Source organism: Hyla sarda, chromosome 3 (assembly GCF_029499605.1).
Source record: "Hyla sarda isolate aHylSar1 chromosome 3, aHylSar1.hap1, whole genome shotgun sequence".
NCBI lineage: Eukaryota > Metazoa > Chordata > Amphibia > Anura > Hylidae > Hyla > Hyla sarda.
Window position 1 is genome coordinate 431,129,614 of NC_079191.1, and position 13,464 is coordinate 431,143,077.

At 48.5% G+C, this 13,464-nt stretch overlaps 1 protein-coding gene across 1 annotated transcript in view; it reads right to left on the bottom strand.

Moving 5' to 3' along the window:
• The window catches only part of STUM (stum, mechanosensory transduction mediator homolog), an 82,504-nt gene that overhangs the window by 13,962 nt on the left and 55,078 nt on the right, over positions 1–13,464 (bottom strand). The window lies entirely within an intron of this gene.

The window sequence follows — 13,464 nt, forward strand, 5'->3', positions numbered from 1 at the left end:
TAAAGGGACAATGAAGCAGGAAGTGGTCCATGCTTTCCAGCGTGTCCCCACACTCTTCTCGGGGACATCCCCGGTCATCAGAGTTCCTGCACTTCAGGTTGTCCCTTACATATAGCTTCCCCTGAAAGCAGCGCCAGGCCAAGTCCCAAAACTTCTGGGGGATCCTTTTCATGTTTAAAAGGTACAACCCCACCCTCAGATCCCGACCTGGGCAGTCCCTGAGTGCCAGAGGCTTCTGGAAGTGGGTCAACAGAACCCGTTTGTCAAGGAACTGCCTTGACTGGGTCCTGATCTCCCACACTCCCAGACCCCACCGACGTATCGCCTTCAGAGTCGGGGTAGCGTAAGCCGGAAGATATCCATGGGGCGTACGGAGGTCCTTCACTTGCCCTCCTGTCTCCCATTCCTGGAAGAAAGGCCGAAACCACTCCCTGCAGGAGAGTACCCACGGAGGAGCCCTCTCTGACCAGAGGTTTGAGATGTTAGCTTTTAAAAAGGTGTTTGTTAAGAACACCACAGGGTTTACCATAGATAAACCCCCTAGTCTCCTCGTGCGGTACGTAACCTCCCTCTTGACTAGGTTCATCCTGTTCCCCCATAACAGTTGAAAAAACAGGCTGTAGATCCTAGTGTAGTAAGCCTCTGGCAAGATACATACGCTGCCCAGGTAGATAAACAAGGGGAGCAGGTACGATTTGATCAGGTGTACCCTTTCCCTGAGGGTCAAAGACCAACCCTTCCACTGGTTCACCTTCTGAGTGGCATCCTGGAGCTTACCATCCCAGTTTTTGGTGGGATAATCATCCTGGCCAAATGTGATGCCTAAGACTTTTGCTGATTCTTGGGGCCCTGGAAGGGTGTCCGGGAGATCAAACGTGGGATCCCCCCCTCCCAGCCAGAGACTCTCACACTTATCCCGGTTGATCTTAGACCCGGATGCCTCCGAGTAGCGTTCCACCTCCGACATCACCACATCAACCCCCTCTCTCTCGAGGAGACGAAAATAGTGACATCGTCGGCGTACGCCACTACCCCCTGGATGGCCCCCGGCTCCGCCAAACTCATCCCGACTCCCGCCAACGGTCCGCAACTCACCCTCCTAAGGAAGGGATCGATCGCGAACACATATAACAGCGGGCTCAAAGGACAACCCTGACGGACTCCAGACCCCACTCCAAAAGAGTGGCCAAACCACCCGTTCACCAGCGGGAAACTCTCTGCCTCTGCATACAAGATCTTAAGCCAATTAACAAAAGTACTCGGTAAGCCATACCTCAGGAGGACGGACCAGAGGTACTCGTGGTTCATCCGATCAAATGCTTTGGCCTGATCCAAGGACAGCAAGTACCCCTTCCAGAAACCCGCACTACTCCGCTCCACTGCCTCCCTGACACTAAGGACAGCACTTAAGGTGCTTCGGCCTGGAACAGTGCAGTGCTGGGCCTCCGAAAGGAGCCGGGGTGCAAACTTCACCAGCCGATTAAACAGTATCTTGGCCAGAAGCTTCCTGTCCGTATTGAGAAGAGCTATGGGTCTCCAATTCTCAATACGGCTGGGATCTTTACCCTTTGAGAGAAGAATCAGGGCTGACCTCCTCATTGACTTTGGCAGAGTGCCCGAGGAGAGACACTCATTGAATACCTCAGTCAAGAGGGACGCTAAAGACTCCTTAAAGGTCCTGTACCACTCAGATGTTAAGCCATCCGGACCTGGCGACTTCTTGGGGGCAAGCCCCTCGATCGCTAGTCTCACTTCCTCTTCCCTGATCTCTTCTGCCAAAACGCCAAGAGAGGGGTCTACCCCTGGCTCAGGAATGGTTTCAGCCAGGAAACCCGACATCCCGTCTCGATTTAGATCCTTCCTTCCCAAGAGGTGAGAGTAAAAGGATCTGACGATCTCCAAGATCCCTGATCTGGACCGATTCAGAGATCCTGTACTATCAATCAGTCCTGAAATGACTTTACTACTCACTGACATCTTACAGTTTCTGTAAGGGTCGGGCGAGCGGTACTTCCCGAAATCCCTCTCAAAAACCAAAGATGCGTGCCTATCGTACTGACACCTCATCAGCAAGGACTTCACTCTGGAGATATCCTCCCAGCTACCTCCAGTCGAGACGAGAAGCTCGAGTTTCCTCCTCAGACCCTGATACAGGCGATACCTGTTCAGGGACCTGAGGCTCGAGAGCTGGCGGAAGAACGCCGCAACCCGCTTCTTGAATATCTCCCACCACTCTGACTTACTACTACATAGGTCCAGTAAAGGTACCTGACTCTGAAGAAAATCCTCAAAGGACTGTCTTATCTCCGCTTCCTCCAGGAGGGACGAATTCAGCTTCCAATAACCTTTTCCCATCCGGGGGGTTTCTGAAACATTCAGGGAAAACAAAATCATACAGTGATCGGAGAACTCCACCTCAACCACGGACACTGCAGAAGAGACGGCTTCCTCCTTTAAATAAAACCTATCTATCCTAGACCTGCGACTACCTTGATGATAGGTGAAACCCGCGTGGCCCGAGGGGCTCCGGATGTGGGCATCCTCTGAGCGAGCTTCTCTAGCTATGCTAATCAGCGCCACACTATCGCAAGTCAGCGGACTATTGGAGCCTCTCCTATCTTGGGACCTCGTGACATTATTGAAGTCCCCTCCAAAGATCACCTGCCGACTCGTAAAAAGAAAGGGCTTAATCCTCATAAAGAGATCTTTACGGCCCCGCTTACTTTGCGGGGCGTAGATGTTAATGAGCCGGAGCTCTTGTCCCTTCATGAAGACATCTAAGATCAGGCACCTCCCCATTTCTAATTCAATAACCCGTCGGCATTCAACAGGAGCGGTAAAAAGGACCGCCACCCCACTATACGGCTCAGCCGCAAGAGACCAGTGGGAGGGACCGCGCCTCCACTCTCTTCTGGCTTTTACCAGAGAGGCTAGATCTGACAACCTGGTCTCCTGTAAAAAGAAAATGTCGGCTTCAACGCGGCCGAGAAAATCAAAGGCTGCGAATCTAGCCGTATCCGACTTTATGCTGGCACAATTAATAGATGCCAGCGTCAATGGGGTGAGTGCCGCCATACAGGGTGATTAAATTAGACGGCCACACCCTTTACTTTTGTTTTCCCTTCTTTTTTGCCCCCTCATCCCCCGAAGAAGACGAGAGGGAAGGACCACTCTTGGATCTTTTTTTCGATTCAGATAGATCCATATTATCCCCGTCTCCGTCCGGCCCCGGTCTAGCCCTGCCCTCTGAGGAAGGTGCCTCAATAGGACAGGGCCCAGTTCCTCCCAGAGGCTCTTTCTCCCTAGGCACCTCGCCCTCACCCTCCCCAGCCAAGGAGGGGGAGGAGATGGTATCGAGGATGAGGTACCGGTTTGACAGGTCAACCAGAGGGGGGGCAGTCAGGCTTCCGTTTTGAACCTGGCCCGTAGTACAAGGAACAGAGGGCTCTGACCTCTTCTTTCTCCCTTTCCTTTTGCCCTTGTCTTTCTTTTTAGGCCTCTCCCCACTCTCCTCATCCACACTTTCATAGCGGGAGGAATCGGAAGGGTCGGCCATATTGCCTTCCTCTCTGTGAAGCCTCCTGATCTCCCCATCCAGCACATCCTCCTTCAGGGCTTCAGCGGTTACAGGGCCAGCTTCAGGAGCAGAGGCCGGAGCTACCCCCGTCACCTGGGCACTCTCCAGCTCCCTACTCCTTCTACGATTTTCCTCCCGCCTTAGTTTGGCGGGGCCCTTTTTCCTCCTCACAAGCCCTGTTGCACCCCCATCCCTGCCCATACCCTCCCCGGCCAAGGCAACTTCACAGCTCTCCTCAGCCGGAGCGGCCGCTGCACGGGCGAAGGCGCTAGGACAACGGCTAAATGGGTGCCCAAGGACACCACACAGGTGGCACCGGATCTGCCTACAGGATGCGGCCAGATGTCCCACCCCACCACACAAAGCGCAGACCTGTACAGTACAGGCTGCGCTAAAGTGGGTGGGGCTGCCACACCTGTGACAGACCTTAGGCTGCCCCTGGTAGAAGACCTGGATCCTATCACGTCCAAGGAAGGCGGCTGACGGAATGTGGGCAACCGTACTGCCTGAACGCTTGAGTTTGACGGAAAACGTCCAGGCCCCGGACCAGATCCCGTGCTCATCCAAGTTTTTCTTGGGCATGTCCGTCACATCCCCATACCGTCCGAGCCAGGTCATGATGTCATAACAAGAAAGTGACTCGTTACGGGTCAAAACGGTCACCTTCTTGACAGCATTCTGACGGGAAATCGCCTTTACGGCGAAATCCCGCCAGCTGGGCTCGTTTTTTGCCACTTCGTAATTCGACCAGAAGAGTTCGAGACCCTCTGGCGGAACGAAACTGACGTCAAACTCAGACGATCCGTAGGGGTGAATCAGGGCAAAGATGTCACTCGCCCTGAATTCCATCTGAAGGAGGAGCTCAACCACTTTAGCGCGAGGTGGGCACGCATCCTCGCCCCTCCAAATCAGACGGACCACATTCCTACGGTTATTGTCCTGCCCGGTTGTCGGGAGGGACCAGACCACCTCCCCATTCCGCTCTCGGAAAGCCCCCAAACCGTGCCTCTCTATCCAGAAAGACAGGTCGACCTCACCCCTTCCCTCTACCTGGATCGACCTGTCACCCCTGCGTAGAGCCTCCAGGAGGCGCTGTTGCAAATGGCCCCCAGGGCCGGACGGAGACGGGGACCCCCCTGAACCCCCGGCAGCGACATTAGCATAGCTCCTAGGAGCAGTCACTGCCGGGGGGGCAGCCGGACCAGACCCAGAACCACTTACAACACCATTCACACCACAACTCTCAACCTCTTTATTTCCAGCCATACTACTACCACTCCCATCAACATTCAATCCACTGACACTCCCACATACACTCCTCTCACCCACAACACTACTACACCCATCAATATCACATCCTACATTCTTGTCCTGACTAACAAATTCTGGGCTGGCTGGGACTTGTAGTATGGCTGGCTTTAGTAAAGTCCTTTGTGCTGGCTTAGCCGCTGCTGGGGTCGACGCCGATGGTTTCGTCTTCATGGCTGATATCATATCTTGATTCTGGGGCTGCCCCACCGGGCGCACCCCAGCTCCTCCCACAGCGCCAGCACCTGCTTCACCCAACTTCACAGGCTCTGTGGATAATCCCGGCGCCCGGACACTCCCCCCCCTCACAGGGGAGTGCCCCGCAGTGCCGGTAATGCCCACAGTACTCGGGGAACCGCCCCCCGAGCACACAGGGGCATAACTCGCGCTTCCCACCATAAGCCCATCCTGCCCCTCCCTACCGGCAGGATGGGTGGGCTTCACATCTATTGCGTCTGCAGCTTTTACTGACGCCATGCTGTACCCCCCATGCTGGCTCCGTTCCACCACAGAAACGGAGTCTGGCAGTCTGGGGGGCCCAGCAGCCTGAACCAGCTTTGCAGCTGGCCCAGACTGCTGGAAAGGAACAAACGCGTACTTCACTGATTCTTGTGTCTTTTGCTTTTTCCTCTTCACTGCCACATCATCACAGAGATCATCACCAAAGGTGAAATGCTGGAGGTGGGCTGGGGACTCCTGCATGACTATCGCCCTTAGCAATCCCCCAGCCTCACTCTCCACATCATCCTCCTCGCTCTCACTTGAAGGAAGAGCCACCTGGGCCGGTTCAATATAGCTGTCCTGGGTGGCCTGGGTGTTACAGGGAGCAGCCACAGGCACAGCGTCTTCCTCCACATTCTCATCCTTTTCCTCATCACCACCATCCTCACTTTCTTCACCGCCACTACTCTCCCCATCATCCACCTCCACCTTACCTGGGGATTTCGTGGCGGCAAAACGGTCTTCATTAATCAGCTTTTCCTGGAAAAGACCGCTTCCCTCCAGGATCTCGTCTCTCCTCTCCTCCAGCTTCACAATCTCGATTTTCAGCGCTGTGATCCTCTTTCTTAGCTCTGGCCTGTTCTTTTTGGACCCCGTGCTCACCAGATTCTGAGCCACACGTAGATCCTCCCTGGCCATCCTCAGCTCCTTACCGCACTGGTCATATTCCGCAAAGCGTGCGGCCATGCGGGAGCAGTTTGTATCGCTCGACTCCTTGGGCCCTCTCTCTGCCCACATCTCCACTCTTTTCCTCCTCGCCTTGCTTCCTCCAGATCTCTGGTTGGCACCCGTCGCCGTGGAAGCAGAGCCTGCATTGCTGCAGACTCTGCCAGATTTTCTTCCTCCGGCCGGAACAATGGCTGTTGCAGTTTTCTCTCCACCCCCCGCCAGCCTGGAAGAACGGGAAGTGGAGGCTCGAGATTTCCGGGGCTCCATGCAGGGGAGGCTCTCCCCAGGAGTCTGCCACCCTCCTGGGAAAAGCAGTTAGAACACCTGCCTCTGTAGTTCTCTTGGAAGTCCTGGAGAGCTCAAACAGGGACACACCCGCACACTTCTCACACTGAACAGCTGTGTTTCACAGGATGTGCTCTCTGCTGACCCCTCTGTCTGTGTCGGGAACTGTCCAGAGCAGGTGAGGTTTGCTATGGGGATTTGCTTGTACTCTGAACAGTTCCTGACATGGACAGAGGTGGGAGCAGAGAGCACTGTGGTCAGACTGGAAAGAACTACACAACTTCCTCTGGAGCATACAGCAGCTAATAAATCCTGGAAGGATTAAGATTTTTATATAGAAGTAATTTACAAATCTGTATAACTTTCTGGCTCCAGTTGATTTGAAAACATTTTTTTTTTTCTTGCTTTAAGGGCCACTTTGTTCCAGCGACCAAATAGGGGCCCTCCATCAACAGAAAGGAAAGAGGAGACTCCCATTCAGAATGACTGAGCACAGCTTCTAATCTGCAGGTACAAATCCTGCGCATCAAATCTGCGCAGGATCCTGTATGTGTGAACATGCCCAAAAAGTGTCTCACACTCTGGAGGACCTGACATGTCTACACATGAGACCTGCAGCCTATTGACTTCAATGAACACCATGTAATTCCCTTTTTCTCCTGCAGGAGTGCTGCAAAAATTTTTTTTTACACTTGCTGTCCTAGTCTCTTAGGAATTACAGCAGATATCTGGACATCCCAGAGAGATAACACCTACTTATCAACTTATTTTCAGGAGATCCATCTGAAAAGAGACTGTAAAAAATTAGACAACCCCATTAAAGGGGTACTCCGGTTATAAACAATTTTTTTTAAATCAACTGGTGTCAGAACATTAAACAGATTTGTAAATTACTTCTATTTAAAAATTGTAATCCTTCCAGTGCTTATCACATGGACAGAGGTGTCAGCAGCGAGCACTGTGGTCAGACTGGAAAGAAATTTTAAAAGTAAAAAACTTCCTGTGGAGCATACAGCAATGCTCCACAGGAAGTTTTTTACTTTTAAAATTTCTTTCCAGTCTGACCACAGTGCTCTCTGCTGACACCTCTGTCCATGTCAGGAACTGTCCAGAGCAGGAGAGGTTTGCTATGGGGATTTGCTCCTGCTCTGGACAGTTCCTGAGACAGACAGAGGCACCAGTTCATTAAAAAAAAAGTTTTTCACTGGAGTACCCCTTTAACTAGTCTATATATATAAAACTTGATGTATGTTCAAGCATCACTTCCAAAACGTCTGGAGATATTTTGATGAAACTTGGTCCCATGTTACTTATATGTCAACTAAAGATACAGTAGAGTCGAAGTCGGGATATGAGGTCGGGATATGAGGACGGGATATGAGGTCGGGATATGAGGACGGGATATGAGGACGGGATATTAGGGGGCGGGATATGAAGTCGGGATGTGAAGACAGGATATGAGGACGGGATATGAGGACGGGAAATGAGGACGGGATATGAGGGCGGGATATGAGGGCGGGATATGAGGACGGGATATGAGGGCAGGATATGAGGACATGATATGAGGATGGGAGGACGGGATATGAGATCTGGATATGATAATAGGATAGGACGGTATATGAAGTTGCGATATAAGGATGAGATAAGAGTACAAAATATCAGATTGGGATGTGAGGACGGTCTATGAGGACGGGATATGAGAACAGGATATAAAGATGGGATATGAGGACAGAATAGTAGGACGAGATATGAGGTCAGGATATCAGGATGGGATATGAGGTCCAGAGACCAAGGTTTATGTAGGTAGTCCGGGTAACGCTGTGTACTCTGTAATATATAATACGTACATTCCTCTCTTCTCGCAGAAGGACGTGTGTTGCGACTTAGATGCCCAAACATATCCAAGTGAGTTCGTCCTTAACATTCCGGGGCCGGCAACACAATATTCCTCCCATAGTGTATACGTCCCGTATAGAACTCATATATCCTGGCTCCTGTAAATATGTCTGCCTTCAGCAGCTTCTGGATCTCACATGTTTACAGAGCGGAGCCCGGGTGATCGAGAACGTTTATAGAAAACCTCAGCGGATAATTCCCCGGCCGCATTCTTCTAATAGAACAAATATCTTACTGGCAGACAGAGATCTCAGAGCCAGATAAGAGCATTTAGTCTACTTGGTGATGACCGGGAATCTGTAAGACTCATATGAATATATATTAATATATATGTGGTGCCTCGTGGGTGTGAATGGTGGTCGGGATGTTGCTGTGCAGGTTATAAAGGGTGCTATTAACCCTTGTCAGTCGTGACGCCAGGGTGAGGGTTAAATGCTGTATGGCCTATCGCCACCCTTCCCAAGGACGATAGGTGTTTGCAGAATAAAGTATTGTCCACAACCAGAGCTTTGCTGAAAACTTGCATAAACTTTTACTGAAGATTTTCTGTAACATGCGAACATAAGAACAGTCTTTGTAACAGAGTCTATGAAATGCTTAGCTGAGATTGACTGTTGGTTGGGACTTTTAGTAAGTTCTTTTACTTGTAGGGATTTATTATGCGCAGATCCGCTGGATTTAGGGTTATGTTTAGGTCCAGGGTCCTTTCTGATAATTGCGCGGAATTTAGAAGAACTCGCTGTGTAATTCAGCCGAGGCCGCAAGGCTTTGGCCTAGTAATTGTCGTTGAAAGTTGCGGAGGTCCTACCTCATTCAGTGACAGCAAGCCAAGAGAGTGAATAATGGCCGCAGCTCCCTTATATGGGCAGGGGCTAAGCCGTTTTAGGATTGGTCCACGCCATCTGTCAATCAGCTTTACAAGGCATTGTGGGTATCACATGAACCTCCAAAGGTCCTTTTTGAACTACCATAGAGACTAGAACATCGTCACGTGACCCGCAGGTCCTGCGACGCTAGCGCAAGGAAAGTACACTTTATATATACATTTATTTACATTTACTTTAATAAGATATTAATTATTTAAGGGGTGACTAGGGGAGGACTAGACCTGAGGACCCCACGGTTCCTAGGAACTCAGACTTTGGGGACCCCTACCAAGATACGGTATGTAATACGGTACCGGGACACCACACATACATATATATATATATATATATATATATATATATATATATATATAAATATGGATTTCCATTGTATCATTGTCAGCCCTATTACCTCAGTAAGCTCTCTTTTCTTTCATGTCCCCCCAGTAATCACCTGACAAAACCTGCCATCCCTATAACTTGCTCAAATCTCTACCTATAAAGCAATGTTTCCCAACCAGGTGGCCTCCAGCTGTTGTAAAACTACAACTCCCAGCATGCCCGGACAGCCATTGGCTGTCCGGGCATGCTGGGAGTTGTAGTTTTGCAACAGCTGGAGGCACCCTGGTTGGGAAATGTTGCAACAGAGCGTGGAACATGATCTAATATTACTGCCAAATGTTTTACTGTAGATGTATCCCAAATATGTGGCGTATCAAATAGACAACGTTCTGTTGGGAAACCAAGGAATGCATACATGCTAATAGCCTTGATTTTTGGTGGAACCACGATCCACAACGAACCATGAAAGCAGCCTGAGGGGAGGTGTATAACTACTATATATCCTGATCCCATAGAGATAGCTGCAGCAGTATACAGATAGAGCTGGAGGAGAGGGGTATAACTACTATATATCCTGATCCCATAGAGATAGCAGCAGTATACAGATAGAGCTGGAGGGGAGGTGTATAACTATTATATATCCTGATCCCATAGAGATAGCAGCAGTATACAGATAGAGATTGAGGGGAGATGTATAACTACTATATATCCTGATCCCATAGAGATAGCAGCAGCAGTATACAGATAGAGATGGAGGGGAGATGTATAACTACTATATATCCTGATCCCATAGAGATAGCAGCAGCAGTATACAGATAGAGATGGAGGGGAGATGTATAACTACTATATATCCTGATCCCATAGAGATAGCAGCAGCAGTATACAGATAGAGATGGAGGGGAGATGTATAACTACTATATATCCTGATCCCATAGAGATAGCAGCAGTATACAGATAGAGCTGGAGAGGAGGTTTATAACTACTATATATCCTGATCCCATAGAGATAGCAGCAGCAGTATACAGATAGAGCTGGAGGGGGAGATGGATAACTACTATATATCCTAATCCCATAGAGATAGCAGCAGTATACAGATAGAGCTGGAGGGCAGGTGTATAACTACTATATATCCTGATCCCATAGAGATAGCAACAGCAGTGTACAGATAGAGCTGGAGGCGAGGTGTATAACTACTATATATCCTGATCCCATAGAGATAGCAGCAGTATACAGATAGAGCTGGAGGGGAGGTGTATAACTACTATATAGCCTGATCCTATAGAGACAGCAGCAGCAGTATACAGATAGAGCTGGAGGGGAGGGGTATAACTACTATATATCCTGATCCCATAGAGATAGCAGCAGTATACAGAGAGCTGGAGAGGAGGTTTATAACTACTATATATCCTGATCCCATAGAGATAGCAGCAGTATACAGATAGAGCTGAAGGGGAGATGTATAACTACTATATATCCTGATCCCATAGAGATAGCAACAGTATACAGATAGAGCTGGAGGGGAGATGTATAACTACTATATATCCTGATCCCATAGAGATAGCAGCAGCAGTATACAGATAGAGCTGGAGGGGGAGATGGATAACTACTATGTATTCTAATCCCATAGAGATAGCAGCAGTATACAGATAGAGCTGGAGGAGAGGGGTATAACTACTATATATCCTGATCCCATAGAGATAGCAGCAGTATACAGATAGAGCTGGAGGGGAGGTGTATAACTACTATATATCCTGATCCCATAGAGATAGCAGCAGTAAACAGATAGAGCTGGAGGGGAGATGTATAACTACTATATATCCTGATCCCATAGAGATAGCAGCAGTATACAGATAGAGCTGGGAGGGGAGGTGTATAACTACTATATATCCTGATCCCATAGAGATAGCAGCAGTATACAGATAGAGCTGGAGGGGAGGTGTATAACTACTATATATCCTGATTCCATAGAGATAGCAGCATCAGTATATAGATAGCGCTGGATGGAAGGTGTATAACTACTATATAGCCTGATCTTATAGAGACAGCAGCAGTATACAGATAGAGCTGGAGGGGAGGTTTATAACTACTATATATCCTGATCCCATAGAGATAGCAGCAGTATACAGATAGACCTGGAGGGGAGGTGTATAACTACTATAAATCCTGATCCAGTAGAGATAGCAGCAGTATACAGATAGAGCTAGGAGGGAAGGTGTATAACTACTATGTATCCTGATCCCATTGAGATAGCAGTATACAGATAGAGCTGGATGGGAGATGTATAACTACCATATATCATGATCCCATAGAGATAGCAGCAGTACACAGATAGAGCGTGATGGGAGGTGTATAACTACTATATAGCCTGATCCTATGGAGACAGCAGCAGTATACAGATAGAGCTGGAGGGGAGATGTATAACTACTATATATCCTGATCCCATAGATCTAGCAGCAGTATACAGATAGAGCTGGAGGGGAGGGGTATAACTACCATATATCCTGATCCCATAGAGATAGCAGCAGTATACAGATAGAGCTGGAGGGGAGGTGTATAACTATTATATATCCTGATCCCATAGAGATAGCAGCAGTATACAGATAGAGATTGAGGGGAGATGTATAACTACTATATATCCTGATCCCATAGAGATAGCAGCAGCAGTATACAGATAGAGATGGAGGGGAGATGTATAACTACTATATATCCTGATCCCATAGAGATAGCAGCAGCAGTATACAGATAGAGATGGAGGGGAGATGTATAACTACTATATATCCTGATCCCATAGAGATAGCAGCAGCAGTATACAGATAGAGATGGAGGGGAGATGTATAACTACTATATATCCTGATCCCATAGAGATAGCAGCAGTATACATATAGAGCTGGAGAGGAGGTTTATAACTACTATATATCCTGATCCCATAGAGATAGCAGCAGCAGTATACAGATAGAGCTGGAGGGGAGATGTATAACCACTATATATCCTGATCCCATAGAGATAGCAGCAGCAGTATACAGATAGAGCTGGAGGGGGAGATGGATAACTACTATATATCCTAATCCCATAGAGATAGCAGCAGTATACAGATAGAGCTGGAGGGGAGGTGTATAACTACTATATATCCTGATCCCATAGAGATAGCAACAGCAGTGTACAGATAGAGCTGGAGGCGAGGTGTATAACTACTATATATCCTGATCCCATAGAGATAGCAGCAGTATACAGATAGAGCTGGAGGGGAGGTGTATAACTACTATATAGCCTGATCCTATAGAGACAGCAGCAGCAGTATACAGATAGAGCTGGAGGGGAGGGGTATAACTACTATATATCCTGATCCCATAGAGATAGCAGCAGTATACAGAGAGCTGGAGAGGAGGTTTATAACTACTATATATCCTGATCCCATAGAGATAGCAGCAGTATACAGATAGAGCTGAAGGGGAGATGTATAACTACTATATATCCTGATCCCATAGAGATAGCAACAGTATACAGATAGAGCTGGAGGGGAGATGTATAACTACTATATATCCTGATCCCATAGAGATAGCAGCAGCAGTATACAGATAGAGCTGCAGGGGGAGATGGATAACTACTATATATTCTAATCCCATAGAGATAGCAGCAGTATACAGATAGAGCTGGAGGAGAGGGGTATAACTACTATATATCCTGATCCCATAGAGATAGCAGCAGTATACAGATAGAGCTGGAGGGGAGGTGTATAACTACTATATATCCTGATCCCATAGAGATAGCAGCAGTAAACAGATAGAGCTGGAGGGGAGATGTATAACTACTATATATCCTGATCCCATAGAGATAGCAGCAGTATACAGATAGAGCTGGGAGGGGAGGTGTATAACTACTATATATCCTGATCCCATAGAGATAGCAGCAGTATACAGATAGAGCTGGAGGGGAGGTGTATAACTACTATATATCCTGATTCCATAGAGATAGCAGCATCAGTATATAGATAGCGCTGGATGGAAGGTGTATAACTACTAT